General features: G+C 44.8%; 1 long non-coding RNA gene across 2 annotated transcripts in view; it reads right to left on the reverse strand.

Moving 5' to 3' along the window:
• LOC139594982 (uncharacterized) overlaps window positions 1–12,392 on the reverse strand; it is a 120,576-nt gene extending 108,184 nt beyond the window's left edge. For both annotated transcript variants that reach the window (XR_011680800.1, XR_011680799.1), the window contains exon 1: window positions 12,084–12,392. This is a non-coding gene — a long non-coding RNA (uncharacterized lncRNA). The remainder of the gene's footprint in view (window positions 1–12,083) is intronic.
• Between the last annotated feature and the right edge of the window lie 1,719 nt (window positions 12,393–14,111).

Raw genomic sequence — 14,111 nt, forward strand, 5'->3', positions numbered from 1 at the left:
ATGTAAAGGCTGGACTGAAGTTTCAAGAGAATAAGGCATTGCATTGCCTCAAATATCCACATGATCTGGTGAAATATGGAGAAACGCCCATTTCACTGCTTCTGCAGGGTGATCAGGCCTGTCCTGGGCTGACCTCTGCTCAGTCCCCTCACCTTCACAGCACTGCTGATCCTAAGCCTCTGCAGGAATACCACTCCACTTATTAATTAGGCCCATTCCTCACACAGCAGCTGGTGGAATCTCTTTCCTGCTGGCACACCTGTGTCCATGCCAGGTTCTGGCTGACATTTGGAGACAGGTAGAGCGTGAGATATTTTTTTTCATGTCCTTAAAGGATGGTGCTAGTCTGGCAAAACACAGACACCAGGGACTACCTGCTACTACTCATCTGTGTTCAAGTGCCATTGCCATCCACTTATTCTGGTTCTTGCTTGCCTGAGGTGCTGAGATGGAGCCACTTGCTTCTCAGCCACCCACACTTCCACAAAAAAAACCAGGAGAAAGCTGAAATTTCATATTTGTAAGCAAGCACATGGCAGGATCAGAGAGAAAAAAAAAAGGGCTTTAAAAACATTTAGTTTGAGTCATCCCATTAACACACAATAATGTTAAACCAGGCAGATGAAAAATCAGGAGGAACCACAAAACTGCACCTATAGGCAACAATTGGAAATGCAATTCAGAGACAGGAGGTGGAGAAACTGGTTATTTTCCTCACACACCACATTTATAACTCCCTTAGTGCTTTCTAAGAATAAAGCAGTTGTACATAAGAAAAGCCTTAGGTAAGACCTTGACTCCTTGCTGGATTTCCACATTGCACATGGGGACTCCAAACCCAGTTTTCCCAGAGTGGGCTGGAGGAGTTCATCTCACCAGGTAGGCATCAGGGTGAAGGTGGCACATTGTGTCTGTGGAACAGTTCAGTGAAGGGAAAATGGTGTGTTGGGAAGTACAGCCAGATGCTGGGAGATGGATACAGAAAACCAGAATGACCCTGACTCAGGGGCTGAAACAAAGTGGAGAGGGATCAAAATATCCTGGTGTGTTTTTCTAGAGGAATGAGTCAGTTTTCATAGGTGCCATGACACTGTGACATCCACGAGCATGGCAAAATGCAAACAGGGATGGACATTTTCCATGGTAAGAAGACCTGGCTTCTAATGGTTGTTGTAAAACAAGAGTTTTTGGAGGCATAAACCTTCTTACCTTGGGATTCAGACCATAATAAGGGTGCAGCCAGCCTTCTGCAGCCAGCCCTATGTGAGCCACACAAACCCCTCTGTGTCAATGACACACTCACCAGTCATCCTCCCTTGTCCTCATGTGAGGCCACAACACAACCCCCTTTTAATGATATTCCAGATCAGCTGCCAGCTCCTTCTGCTGTCCCTGGAAGTCATAAATTGGTTGCCTTGCCTGGCTGATGTGGAGGGCAATGTGAAGCTGCTACCTCAGAAGGACAAAATAAGAAAATCTGTGTTCCCTGCTCTGCCTTTCCCCCACTGCTTTCATCAAGCTGATTTTCTGATGAGTGAAGCAGGCATTTAGGGACCATATTACAGACACTCAGGAAAAGAAGAGCAAAGGTTCCAGGGCCCCTCCTGGCATTGCTAGCTAACAGACTTTCCTCAAGGTGGGAAGAATAGGGAAATCTATTTAAATTCAGGTAATAAAAAAACCACATTCTTCCTCTATACATCTATTCCATCCATCCTCTTCGATCTATTCTTGCAACTTTTAAGATGAATAATAAATAAAAAACCAAAGGAAGACTTGATATGCTTTTCTAGAAAATGTTTCCCCTTCAGCTAATAGCAATATATCTTTACACCTACTCAGTCAATTTTTAATCAAAAGTAAAAATACCCTCTTTGACTTTTTGTTCAGAATATCAAAGGCAATTTTCAAAGGTCTTAATAACGCTTAAGCACCTAGACTCAGCTGAAAATTTGTGTACATTGCCTACTGAATTACTTCTATGTATGCCTCCAAAAATCTCATCATACATCCAGAGATAGATTGTGTGATGCAGTGAATTAGCTGGATATAAGCAGGAATGTAATGTTAGTTCAGTGCTTCACCAGGGCTCATTTATCCTGTTTAGAAATATGCTTGTCTGCTTATCCACCTAGTTAGGATGTGATATTACTCCCTGAAAATACACCCTGCAGGTAACAAGAAACACACAGAAAGCAATTTCACTGTAATTGATTCCTTTGTCAAAATGATGTAAAAACAAACTAACTTCATAAATATCTATAGAGCAAATCCACACTTCATCACAAAGATAAACATTAGATCTCTTGAGTTATTGAAGATTTATGCTAACATATATGAAAAATCAGAATGCAAAGACCAGAATATTTGTCTGTTCACAAAAACAGATGGATGATGCACAGACATTACATCTCACACCTTAATCACTAAAGGTATAGCTGTGAGCAATGCCTTGTTCCACAGGAGACCAAGTACCTAAATTCCATCACCAAGATCCTCCAGGAATGATGTTTCGTGTACTGGGAGTGCATCCCACAACAAAGACAATCCTGAGAGCACAGCTGAACACCTCTTCTCCATCATGCTCAAACACTGGTGACATGACCTTCCTCAAGATGCTGTTCTGGAAGGTGAAAAATGTTCTGGAAGATTCTTTCCGCTCTACTGTGGGTTTCGGTGTTGTTTTTTGGGTTGTTTTTTTGGTTTTTTTGTTTTTTGGGTTTTTTTAGATTTTAAGAACCAGTCCCTTAAATGTGGATCAGTGATCTTACTTTACCCACAGCAACCAACAATCCTCACTGTAACCAACAACCCAGCTGAGTAAATGATTATTAGTAGCAACAAAATGTTGCAAGTTTCCCTTTTTTTGAGGCAAATTGCTTGTTTGACGTTTTTTAACAGAAGGCATTTAGAATTGACCACATATTCTGCTCAATCAGACCTTGATCTCAGAAGCTCTTTTATCCATCATTCCATATTTATCAAGAGGTCTTTAATTCCTTGAATAGACCTTAGAGAGCATTTTGGTTCCTATGTTTGTGCTTTAACTCATTAGGCCACTGGTACACAGCAGCCATCCTGGTTTCACCAAAAAAGTAAACCAGATCTTTTCAGAGCTTGGGTTTTAAGGGTTTTCTAGCAAGTCTCCTACAACCCTAAAGCAGCTTCTGCAAACTTTCATTTTGATCGCTCTGCATGAGAAGTTTCCAAATTCTTTACATCTGTAAACTCCTACAAATGTTCAGATGGAAATGTGGCCCCCTGGGGCCACAAATTTGAGTCTACAGATGGGAAGCTTTTGTTTTTCCATGGGCTTGTAAAACCTAAAGTTATTTTCCATGGGCTTGTAAAACCTAATCTTTAGATCGACAGGGTTCCATGGACCACAGCTTGAAAATCTCCGCAGTAACCCACAAAAAGGTTCCTCTCTCCTGACACGCAGGGACAGCTGCTGCTCTGCAGAAGAAGTAAAATGCATTCTTACTGTAAAACTGCACAAATGGTACACAGGATCACAAAAGCATCCACGTCCACAAATCCACAGAAAATACAACAGAGAGCATATTTGTGCTGGCTAAAAGACTAATGTCTCAGCCTTGCAGTTATTCCTGCAGGGAACTGAAGGTTCAGACTTCCCTTTGCATCTTTGTGACATCACCATATGGAGTGCTCAGAGAGGAAAGGGTTATTTCCCTTTGCCTAGGGTTATTTCCCATGGTCCCTATTCACATAGGAATAATTTTACAAATATATCCTCCATGCAATGAAATTTTAGGAATGCCTAGAAATGGCTGGAAGGAAAACTAAATAGGGAATTCCAGAGGGAAAATGTCCCTCCTCCACTAAAAATTTTAAATTTCAACTATTTAAAATTTCTTAGTTTGATTGTCTGTAGTCATTGCTTGGAAATAGAGATTTCCATCGAACTATTAAGAGACAAACTGCTTAGAGCTCTAAAATTTCAGAAATCATGGAATATGGGAAAGAAAAACCAAACAAGCGTCCAAAGCCTGTTGTCCTGTCCTGCATGTCACAGATGAGCCTTATGGCCTTCTTTGGAGGAAGGTAATAAATCAGTGTTGTCCAAAAGCACACCAGAAGCCAGCAGAAATTACCCTTTCTCAGAACTCAACAGCACCAGTGTCCCTTTCTGCATGGATTGTCTGGGTTCTAACTCAGAGCTCAGAAAATCATCAGCTGGGTGACATGAGTGAAACCACTTTACACCACAGCTGCCCAACCCCAGTTTGCCAGCACCTCCCAGCCTGCCAGGAAAGTGTGGGAAGGATAAACAGGGGAACTTTTGAGGTCTTTTAAGCCTACATTTAATAGAATTATGCAAGTTAGATTTACAGACTAGCTCAGTTTTTCCAAAATATTATGGCATATCTTCTGCATCCTCACATTTTCCTCTCTCTTGCACCCAACCCCACACTTAACCACATCTTGCCTTCCAAGAACAGGTCCTCCCATAACGACTCAAGCCTAGTTTGTGAAGGTTCTTGTGGCTTCTTCTCAAAAAGCCCTCACAATTCTGGAATTTTCCAGTTAATTTCTCCACACCAGAGTGGTGTCACATCTCTGAAGGAAAACAGGTCCAAGACATATTTATGAATGACATATTTAGCTGCTCTGCAAGCTTTCCCTCTTTTCCCTCTTTTCCTCCATCCCTGCTCATTATTTCGAACACATCTCTTGTTCCCTTTCAAAATTAACCTGTGTTAATCTGTCGGTCATCTCCCACCCTGTCCTGTGTTGTATCTCCTTCCCAACATTTCCTTTAATCAATATTCCCTCCAGACACACTAAGTGCAGTTCTTTTTATAAACAAATCTGCTCTCACCCGGGAGATTTGACATTCAGACAAACTAAACGTCCCTCTTCATCTAAATAATTTAAGGGATCTGCATCCCTTATCAAAGACTAATATATCAGGCACTGCCAACAAGGCACCTTCATTGTTCTTCAGTGCACATTTAAAGTACATTCCCTGCTTGGCAGAAGAGCTCTGTCAAGAGACAGTGACTCAAAGATTTCTTCACAGAGCTGTTGCACCATAAAAACACCAGCACAAGTCCACCAACAGAAATTGTTGTTGTGATCACCTGCCCCAATGTGCAGCCCAGCAAAAAGGGAGAATCACCCAGAATAGCCATGACCAGACACTGTCTCATAATCGTGCTCATGTAAAACTTCTAATACTTAAGGCTCCCCTCATCTTCAGATAAATTTTGAATTAGCCTCCCTGATGAGCTTACATTTTTCATTTAACCAGGAATTTGTCTTCTGGTAGTCACCAAATATTACATCTGCTCAGATAGTGATGCCTTTGTTCTCAAAAAATCTCTTTCCCATTTGAACTCTGAGAACATCACCTCTGACCTCTTTTTTTGAAAAGTTTTAGCTCAAGGCAGGTTTCGCCTTGCTTGTATTTCTGCACAAGCTGTCTTTGGAATAGCGTTTCTAAATGCTGGATATCAGAGCAAGAACAAACTCCACCTACACAGATACACCCCACAGAGCTTTTCTGATGTCTTTCCCCCTCTCCTGCAAATGTGACCTCCAGGTCACAGCCTTTTGATCCTCTGTCCTTTCTCTGGTTGTGGATGGACACCAGCTCTGCACGACTGCTGCTGTCAGGGGAAGCTGAGATCTGCAACAGCTTCTGAGGACAAACTTTGAGGCTGGTCCATTGAGGATAAGAAAAAAAAGCCAGAACTTATGACACAGAGAGCAGACTTTAGATCCAAAGTTTTCAGCCTGGACTGATGTCCATGACCTCTTTTTAAAGATAAGCTTTTCAGAAGGGAGAAGCCATTAGTGGTGATCAGAGCTGTTTACTGTTCATAGAGCTACAAGTGAAGACAAATGAAATTTCTCCTTTCAGATGCTGGTGCCCAGGGCAATACCTCTTACTTATAAAAACAACTTACAAGGTGCTGGGAAAATCTTCCTGTCTCCTCATCATTCCCCCTGCCTTGGTGCACCACATTCACTGTAATAGTATTGGAAAAGATAACCACGAAACATTATCCTGTCTTTAACAACAACAAATGTAAGTGCTGAGGAAGGTAGTCAGCACCAATCACTTTAGAAGAAGCATTAATGGAATGAAGTGCACCGAAAGCTGGTTTTTCATACATTTGCTGAAGCTCTGAAGCAAAAGGGTATATTTTCTTCCAGAACTACAGGGCTGAAACAAAGTACTTTCCAGAGACAGAACAGCTGAACCAGAAGAATGAGAAAATTTTATGGCATCTTCAGCTCCCACAGCCAATCTGCCCCGTCTCAGGCCTTTCATTTCATAATTCTTCCACTGAAACTGAAGCTCTCCCAGTCAATGTCATGGAAACAGAGACTGGATGCAACTTCCATCCTTCTCTTTACCATGAAGAGGGGCCAGGGAGTGCCTGATGATCCCAACATGTGGAAACATGTATTTTCGTGAAATTATCTGCTATTAACTGAGAGGAAAACATTCCATCATGACCAGGCAGTGAAAGGACTGTACTACTAATTTCAATCCTTTAATGTTAATGAAAGAGAACTGTTGCTGTCGAAACTAATAAGGGATTTTTTTTCACTATGCCATTTATATAGTAGAAGGAATTGTAAAATAGCTTAATGATAGATAACTGTACTGCTGGAGCTTCCTTAGTTTGTCATTTCATACAAAAGGATCTCAGCCACCATAAAATTAAATTTCTCCACATTGCAATTGTTCAGCAATGAGACAAACCAAATTTTCTGCTAATTGAATGCAGTTAGGTACTTATATATTCATAGCGAGCTGGTGCTTTCAGCACCATTGCACCCTGACTCTGCAGGAGCCTTCCCAGCAGCTGTGTTGAGCCAGTAGAGCTGGTGTGGAGCTGGCACAGCCACCAAGTCACCCACAGAGCTGTCAGCATTGGCTGGGAGCCCAAGACGCCACCTTGGTCTTGGTAGGGGCATGGGTTTGCTTTCCTTCCTTGAGAAGCCCCAACCTGTTCTCTTGGGAATGTTTTCTGGAGACTGCTCTTCTTGCTTTGCAGAAACAGGACTAGACAGCCTGAAACACACCCTGATTCCCCCGACTCACCAGTGGCTGAAGGTTACATTTTGTTAGATCATTATCCTCCTGAACTTCAGAGCATAGCTATTCAGGAACCTCTAACTTGCAGGTTTCTAAACACAATTCCTCATTGCCTGGCACTAAATAAAAAGAACAATTCAAGGTAAGACACACTTCATGAATGCCTGTGTTTTGCCTTCCTTGCTGCAATGGGGATGCTCTCTGGATTGATGTGAGCATTCCACAGAGCACCCTGATCCTTTCCCAAGAGTCAAAGCAAAACAGCCCCTTAAATGCTAAATCTCAGCCTCTCTCTCTCTACATACTTGATTAGATTTCTCCAGCATTTGGCAGACTGTGATGTTAATTCTAGACACCCTTTCTTTAAAATCCCATCCCTCTCCTTGAGTTTGTAACCTGTGTTTGTCCAATTTTCCTAGCCTGGTATGCCCTGGAGTTGTTGATCTAGCGAGGTGTCTGCAGTCAGACCCCAGTGAAATACCAGTGCTTTGGTCCTGTTTTGTTCCAGGTTATCCTCCTTCGTTCACCAGTGAATTACTCTTGCACATGAGTCTTTCAAAAGGAGAAAATGTGTCAGCTTTCATCTTTTCCATTATCTAAGGGCTAGAAGGTAATGAACAGAAGAAAGAGACATAAGAAATGAAGCCAGCTCGTAGCTGTACGGGGGAATTTGCATCCTGCCAGCTGACAGGTAACCAGGGTCACACAACTGCACTCTGAAAATCTGTTTCTTATTCACTGTTGTCAAATTTGCCACATCAGTCAAAGTTCCAAGACTTCTTAATAAGCCACTTACAGCCCCAGCTACTAGAATTATCCTGTTCAAAAATTTCCGGCATTCATTTTCTGAAAGTACTTTTCTCATCTCCATGGTTGCACAGAGCAGCTTGAAGCAAGTATACATTGAACTCAAAATAACATATGTTTAAAAAAGCCTTATAATTTCAATCCTCTTATGGTCTCTGAGTAATAGATTTGATATTTTTCAAAACTTGCATTTGGACAGATTGGGTGTTAAATATGTGTCTGTGAGTCTGTACACACATGTGTACACGTACATGTGCACATGCCCATCTTTTCAGACATGATCTATCCGAAAGGACATAGATGAAAATGAAGAAAAACACAGCAGTGCTTTCAAAGATTAATTTGGGAAGACACCCATTCCAGTTCTATATATTGCAATGTTAAGAATAGAAGCAATTCACAAATGCCTGAAAGCCCCAAAAAAACAGGCTGCTAAGAAAGTGCTGTCAGAGACAAGCAGAGCAATTTCCAGTTGACTTATTGTGTGAGGAATCAAAAAGCAAGGGTTAAAGGCTGTCAGAGGCCAAAGCAGGAGCTTTCTATCCTCTAACAACTAACTTGGACAACAAATTTGAGCTAGGTTTCTGCAGGTATTAAGGTATCCAAACTTTTTCTGATGGCAAATGCCCCTGAAAGACTGATGTTGCTGTAGATCTACCCCTACTCTCCCTGTATTGAGAGAACAGGTACCAATAAAATGCAGTTCTACTTTCCCTCCTGTTCCAGAAACTTTCCTGCTGCTTGGTCAGCGGGCTGCCAGAAGGTGAATTGGATTCCTCAGAATGGAAAGCATGGGTCAGTTATTAATGATGGAATTAATTTTATGCACAGCATTTCAGGGAAGTGCATTTAGCCATTTTGCAGCCCTTCATACCAAGGTCAGTTTTATTCTCCACATACAACAGTGAGCTTTGCTGAGATCTGTGTGAGCTGCCAGCAGGACTCTGCTCACACTGGCTGTCCATTAATCTGCTGATTAGTTTAGTCACTCACAACATTCTATTTCCACTTTATACTTTCACTATTGTCTTGTACACTTCCTGTATTCCAGAAGTATTATGGGGATCTTTTATTAACACATACACACTGGGATGAGATTTAATCTCTTTAATTTATTATCTATTGTATTCCTAGTAAACCTTTCTTTGCAATATCCAGGCAGCACCCTGATGGTAAATCACTGCTGAAAGACAATACAGAACTGCAAAGTATTCTTTATTAAATGTTTTATTTTATTACTAAAACTCTTCAAATGTCCTTAATATATTTTTCAAGCTGTTTTCATTTGGCAGTGAAATGGCTGGTCCTTGAAAAGCTTTTGTCTTAGTGCTTAAACCAGTGAAATCTGTATTCACTCCTGGGTGAATTTCCCATGGTTTCCTAGAGCAGAGATTATTGACATTTTCACTGGTTGCTATGGAGAGGGTCACTGCACACATTTAGTAGCCTGGGAATTGAACATGTCCAAAGGGTCTCATGAAGGATGGCTTGGTCTTGCAAAAGGGTTTCCAGCTTTGGCCAAGAGCTGACCTAGAATCTGTCATGGAGGGAACTGCATCTTCTAAAGGTAAGGAGAAGTGAGAGAATCAAGGTCTTGCGGAGAAAGCCACACATTTCTTGAGCAGTGAAACCTGGGACACCACAACCAGTGAAGTTCTTGGCTCCAGGACTCCAAAGGGGGCTTTACCCCTGCAAGCCTGGCTCAGTTCAGAGCTTTTCTCCAGGACTCAAAGCAATTCCCAGGAGGGCATCCAGCTGCAGCACAGCTCCACCACAGCCTGACCTGCCATGAGGTGTTCACTGCACTTGCCCACAGCTGCTTGTGCTGTGCAGCTCCTCAAGCCAAGTCTTCCAGAACCATCTCAGGAGCCCTCTGAAAACTGGACCCAGAGCCAAGCTGCCAACTTGTTTATTGATGAGCTGTTCCTCAGAGGGACTAAGTGAAATATCCGTTGGGAAAGACCTCACCAAACTGAGAGCATTAGCTGGGCTCAGCGTGTTTTTTGTCCCTTCTGGTACCCATTCTGACTGTCAGTTTGCCACAATGCAGTAGATTAGTGATGTATTTCTATAAAGCAGGCTGAAAAATACTGGCATTGTTCTACACAGTTCTTAGATTCTTTGGAGTGGAATTGTCTTTTCAAAATGCCTAGACCTTTTAGTTTGATGTAGTACCATTTAGCAACCCTAAGGATCAACCACCTCACAAAGGAAACAAACCTCCATATAAATGTCTTTAGTTTTAATATGGTTTATAGGCCAGGATTTTTTTTTTATTATATGGCCAATATTTATCATATATGTACACTTCCAGACTAAGTTTCTCTAACCTTTTCAAGCTCCAGTTTTCAAGATGAACTGCTTACTTAATAGCCACCATCATAATTGCTACTAGGACTTCTTATAACTCACATATTTAACTGCCAAAAAGTTACTAAATGTCTCTTATGAGGCCTAAAGGCAGCCAAATTTTTACAGGACTTAAACCCAGGAGTGCTGAGTCTTGTCCTGTGTCTTAAGCTCCAAGAGCACAGCAGTCAAACCCAAGAGATTCATTTTGCCATCAGCCTCCCCATGGAGCTGGCAACTGTTCTAGGATGCCACATTTTTAGCAAGCTTTGTTGCCAGCATGGTGTCTACAAGGTTTCAGAAGGTTCAGGCCACACAGGGAGTGAAGGGCTCATCTGTCCCCTCCCAAGGGTGTCCCTGCTGCCCCTGCAGGTCTCTGCTTGGAGCAGGGCAGAACACACTGCAGGCTCTGTGCCTGTGAAATTCAGCAACAAGGCTCACTTTCAAGTGACACAACCAGCTCTGAAATGTCAGAACAACCCAGGAAATTAACTGTCAGGTCAAGAATAGCTGCTGAGGGTGACCCCTGCAAGCTGAAGCAATGGCACTCAGGAGTAGGTCATGTTCCAGAGACACTGCCAGGACAGCTTCTCCTTTTCCCCTCCAAAGCTCACAGCCCACATGGCTCAGGCTACCAAGGAGCACTGAGGCACAGAAGGAATCCCTACTGAGAGCAACCAGCTGAAAGCCTTGGTTTCTGACCTGTACCTTTGCAGCCCCACCTTCCTGTTCCCTTAGATGAGAATCCAAAAAAACCCATTCATACCCAGAAGAGGGTTTGCCATAGAGACTGGGGAATGACAAGAAGACATTTGCTTTTCTCATTTCTAAATTCTGGTCTCCTGGTTCTTTTTTATGCCTTGGCACCCTGATACCCCCCACTGCAGCCCTGCAGTCCAGTTCACCCATATCCCACCAGCAAGCAGTGGAGTGGGAGATGGTGCCTGTCTGGGAAAGCACAAAGGTGAAGTGCAGGTTCACCCTGCCTTGGGTGATGGCAGCTGAACGCCCCTTTTCCCATTCAGGCTATGACTTCTTGGTGCCTTCAAGTCAGCTGCAAGCTGTCCCTTGCAGTCAGGTCACTGCAGCCATCTCCTACTGGCTGTGGCTGCAGCCCATCTGTGACACATGAGCTGGTGGGAGGCACAGCTGCCTGACAACTCCATGAACTGGGCAGCCCTGAGCACACCAGGGCTGGGAATAAGGCCCCTTCTCTGTCACCAGTCTGAAATGAAGGTCCATTTTCCAAAAAAACCCACAGATGAAGCTGTGGCTATATCAATGCCTTCATTTTCCCCTGCAAAACACACCCTGTGCACACAGCAGCTCTGGGACAGACCCCAAGGCCTCTGCAGATGGGGAGAAAGGTTTATCCAGCCAGGGGGCCCAGTGGGGACTGACCCCCCAGAGAGAACCAGGTCCCTTGCTTGAATGTCTTTCTCCTGTGTGAAAAACCTTTTCCCTGAAGTCATTTACAATATGACCACTGTTTCTGTTCTTTCTCCCCACAGAAAATCCCTGCTTTTAACAAAGACTTGAAAAGGGAGAGAGAAAAGGGCTGGACATGTCAAAGGCTGCTATTATTACTGCCTCCTTGTGACAGGCCCAGAGGAAGGTGGCTGCTTAAATTCCTAAGACAGACAGACAATGATAGGTAGCAGATGGATGGACGGGCTCCTGCTGGGAGCAGACAATGAATTTCATTTTGTTACAGCACATCTACTGCAGAAGGGGGATGATACTGCAGTATGTGTGCCAAGTTCCCTTTGCTGGAATGGATCCTGCACAGACCAGGCTCGCACACAGCAGAGATTTTATATATTAAACAGGAAAGAAAAAAGGGCTGACTTACAGCTTTTGTCTTCACAATCCATTCACAGTAAAAACCTAACGGGGAAAGGAGGACTGTCCCACTTTCTGCAGCGCCAGGAGATGCTGTCGATAGAACCAGTCCCTCAGACGCCTCACGGGTTTGCACAGAGATCGCTTTTCCCCTCAGCGGAGCACGAGCGCTCCTGGAGAGAAACTCGGGAGCGCCGGGAGCGGCCCCGGCTGATGGCAGGGACACGGCTGGGACCCGAGAGGGACAAGGGGACAGCCCCGGGAGGGGACACCCCCGGCTGATGGCAGGGACACGGCTGGGACCCGAGAGGGACAACCCGAGAGCGACAGCCCCGGCAGGGACACCCCGAGAGGGGACATCCACAGCTGATGGCAGGGACACGGCTGGGACCCGAGAGGGACAACCCGAGAGGGACAGCCCCGGCAGAGCAGGGGACAGCCCCGGCAGCCCCCCCGTCCCCGGCAGCCCATCCGAGCCGTGCCGAGCTCTCCGGAGCCTCGGGGCTGCAGCCCCTCCCGTTTTCCAGCGCTGTCCCCTCGCTGTCACAGCCGCCATCCCCTGCTGTCCCCTTCCCCCGGTCCGTCACATCCCGCCACCTGCAGTCAAGGTGAGATGTGAGTGACACGGGGAAGGGGGAGGGAGGGCTTTGGCTTGAGTCATCATCTCAGGCGCTGCAAGGCCTTTTAAATTATGTTGCCGCTTTGAAAATGGGTTTAGAGCCTTTCCATGGTAAATTTGAGTCTGAGCACGCTGCTTTGGCTGTCTGAAATACGGTGTGTACACACACATAAATATCTCCAGGCTGCAACCAAGCCCATCCATCCCCATCCCGGGGCTCCCTATTAGCTCCAAAATCCTGGCACGCTGCCTAAAGACCTTTCAAGTGATGCATTTGGGAATGATTGGTTATTATCTATAAAAAAATAATTCCCTGGGCTGGGGGAGGCAACCCAGCAATGAAGACTAACACAATCCACCTTTGCCTGCTTTTCAGCTCCAGGATGTCCCCTAAATGACGTGTCTGCACAGCACAGAGACAGGCAGTGCTCCTGACCAGTGCCTGGCCTGGAGAGCACCTCATCCTCATTGTGGCCGGCTAAACCATCCTGCTGGGGCTGTTACTCCTCATATAAAACCCTTTAAGCACTCCTTTTCCATGTGTTTTGTGCTATTAGGATGCAAATCACCTGTGCCTCCCCTCAAAGAACCAAATCCATCTCCCACTGCCGCCCTTGCAATGTCACTGATGGCCCCCGGCACTGGAGGCTTTTTAAGTCTCACTACTTAGGACCAGCTAAATATCAGCTCTGTGGCTCTCACAGTGTCATTTAAAATATAAAACAATAAAATAAAAGGAGAGAGCTGTCCTCAGTGTAAGCAGTTAACCCGTTCAGCTCTGGAAAGTATTTTAATATTAAGGCAACTCATTCTAATAAGCCCAGAAATGCAAAAATGTGTAAGGCTGAAGGCAAGATGTGGGAGGGTACAGAGGTAAGGAAATTAGCATGGAGTTCCTCCTGAATTCTTTTGCAATCTATTCCAAGCAAGACTGATCCCTTTCCTTCCCAAAAAAGGTCCAGCCCTTCTTTTCAAGTCCCCAGACCAACAAACATGGCAGCATTTGAAATCTGCATCCCCGTCCCCTAACCTGGGAACAGCAGCTCTTGCTCCTGATTGCCACTGGTGAATTAGCAGGGTGCTTTCTACAGGGAGTGCCTGAGGGGAATGAGCTTGGAGATGCACTAACAGCACTCTCATCCCACAGGGTGAGCCACCAGAGACTGGGCATCCCCTGGGAGGCTCCCACCACATCCCAGTGAGCACTGAGCAGCCCAGGGCTGAACCTTGAGGCCTTGGCTGGCCCCATGTGCAGGGAGGGTGGTGCAGGTCTGTGCTGTCAGCTCCCTGCACTGCAGGCTCAGCCAGGATGGGTCTGGTGCCCTGCTCCAGTGATGGCCTGCACACCCCACAGTTTAATTGCCAGCAGGAATATTGCTCTCCAGAGACCAAAGGCAGCTGCTCAGCTGCCAGTGGCAG

Source organism: Agelaius tricolor, unplaced genomic scaffold (assembly GCF_023055355.1).
Source record: "Agelaius tricolor isolate 1412-34295 unplaced genomic scaffold, bAgeTri1.0.p SCAF_12, whole genome shotgun sequence".
NCBI classification, from domain to species: Eukaryota; Metazoa; Chordata; class Aves; order Passeriformes; family Icteridae; genus Agelaius; species Agelaius tricolor.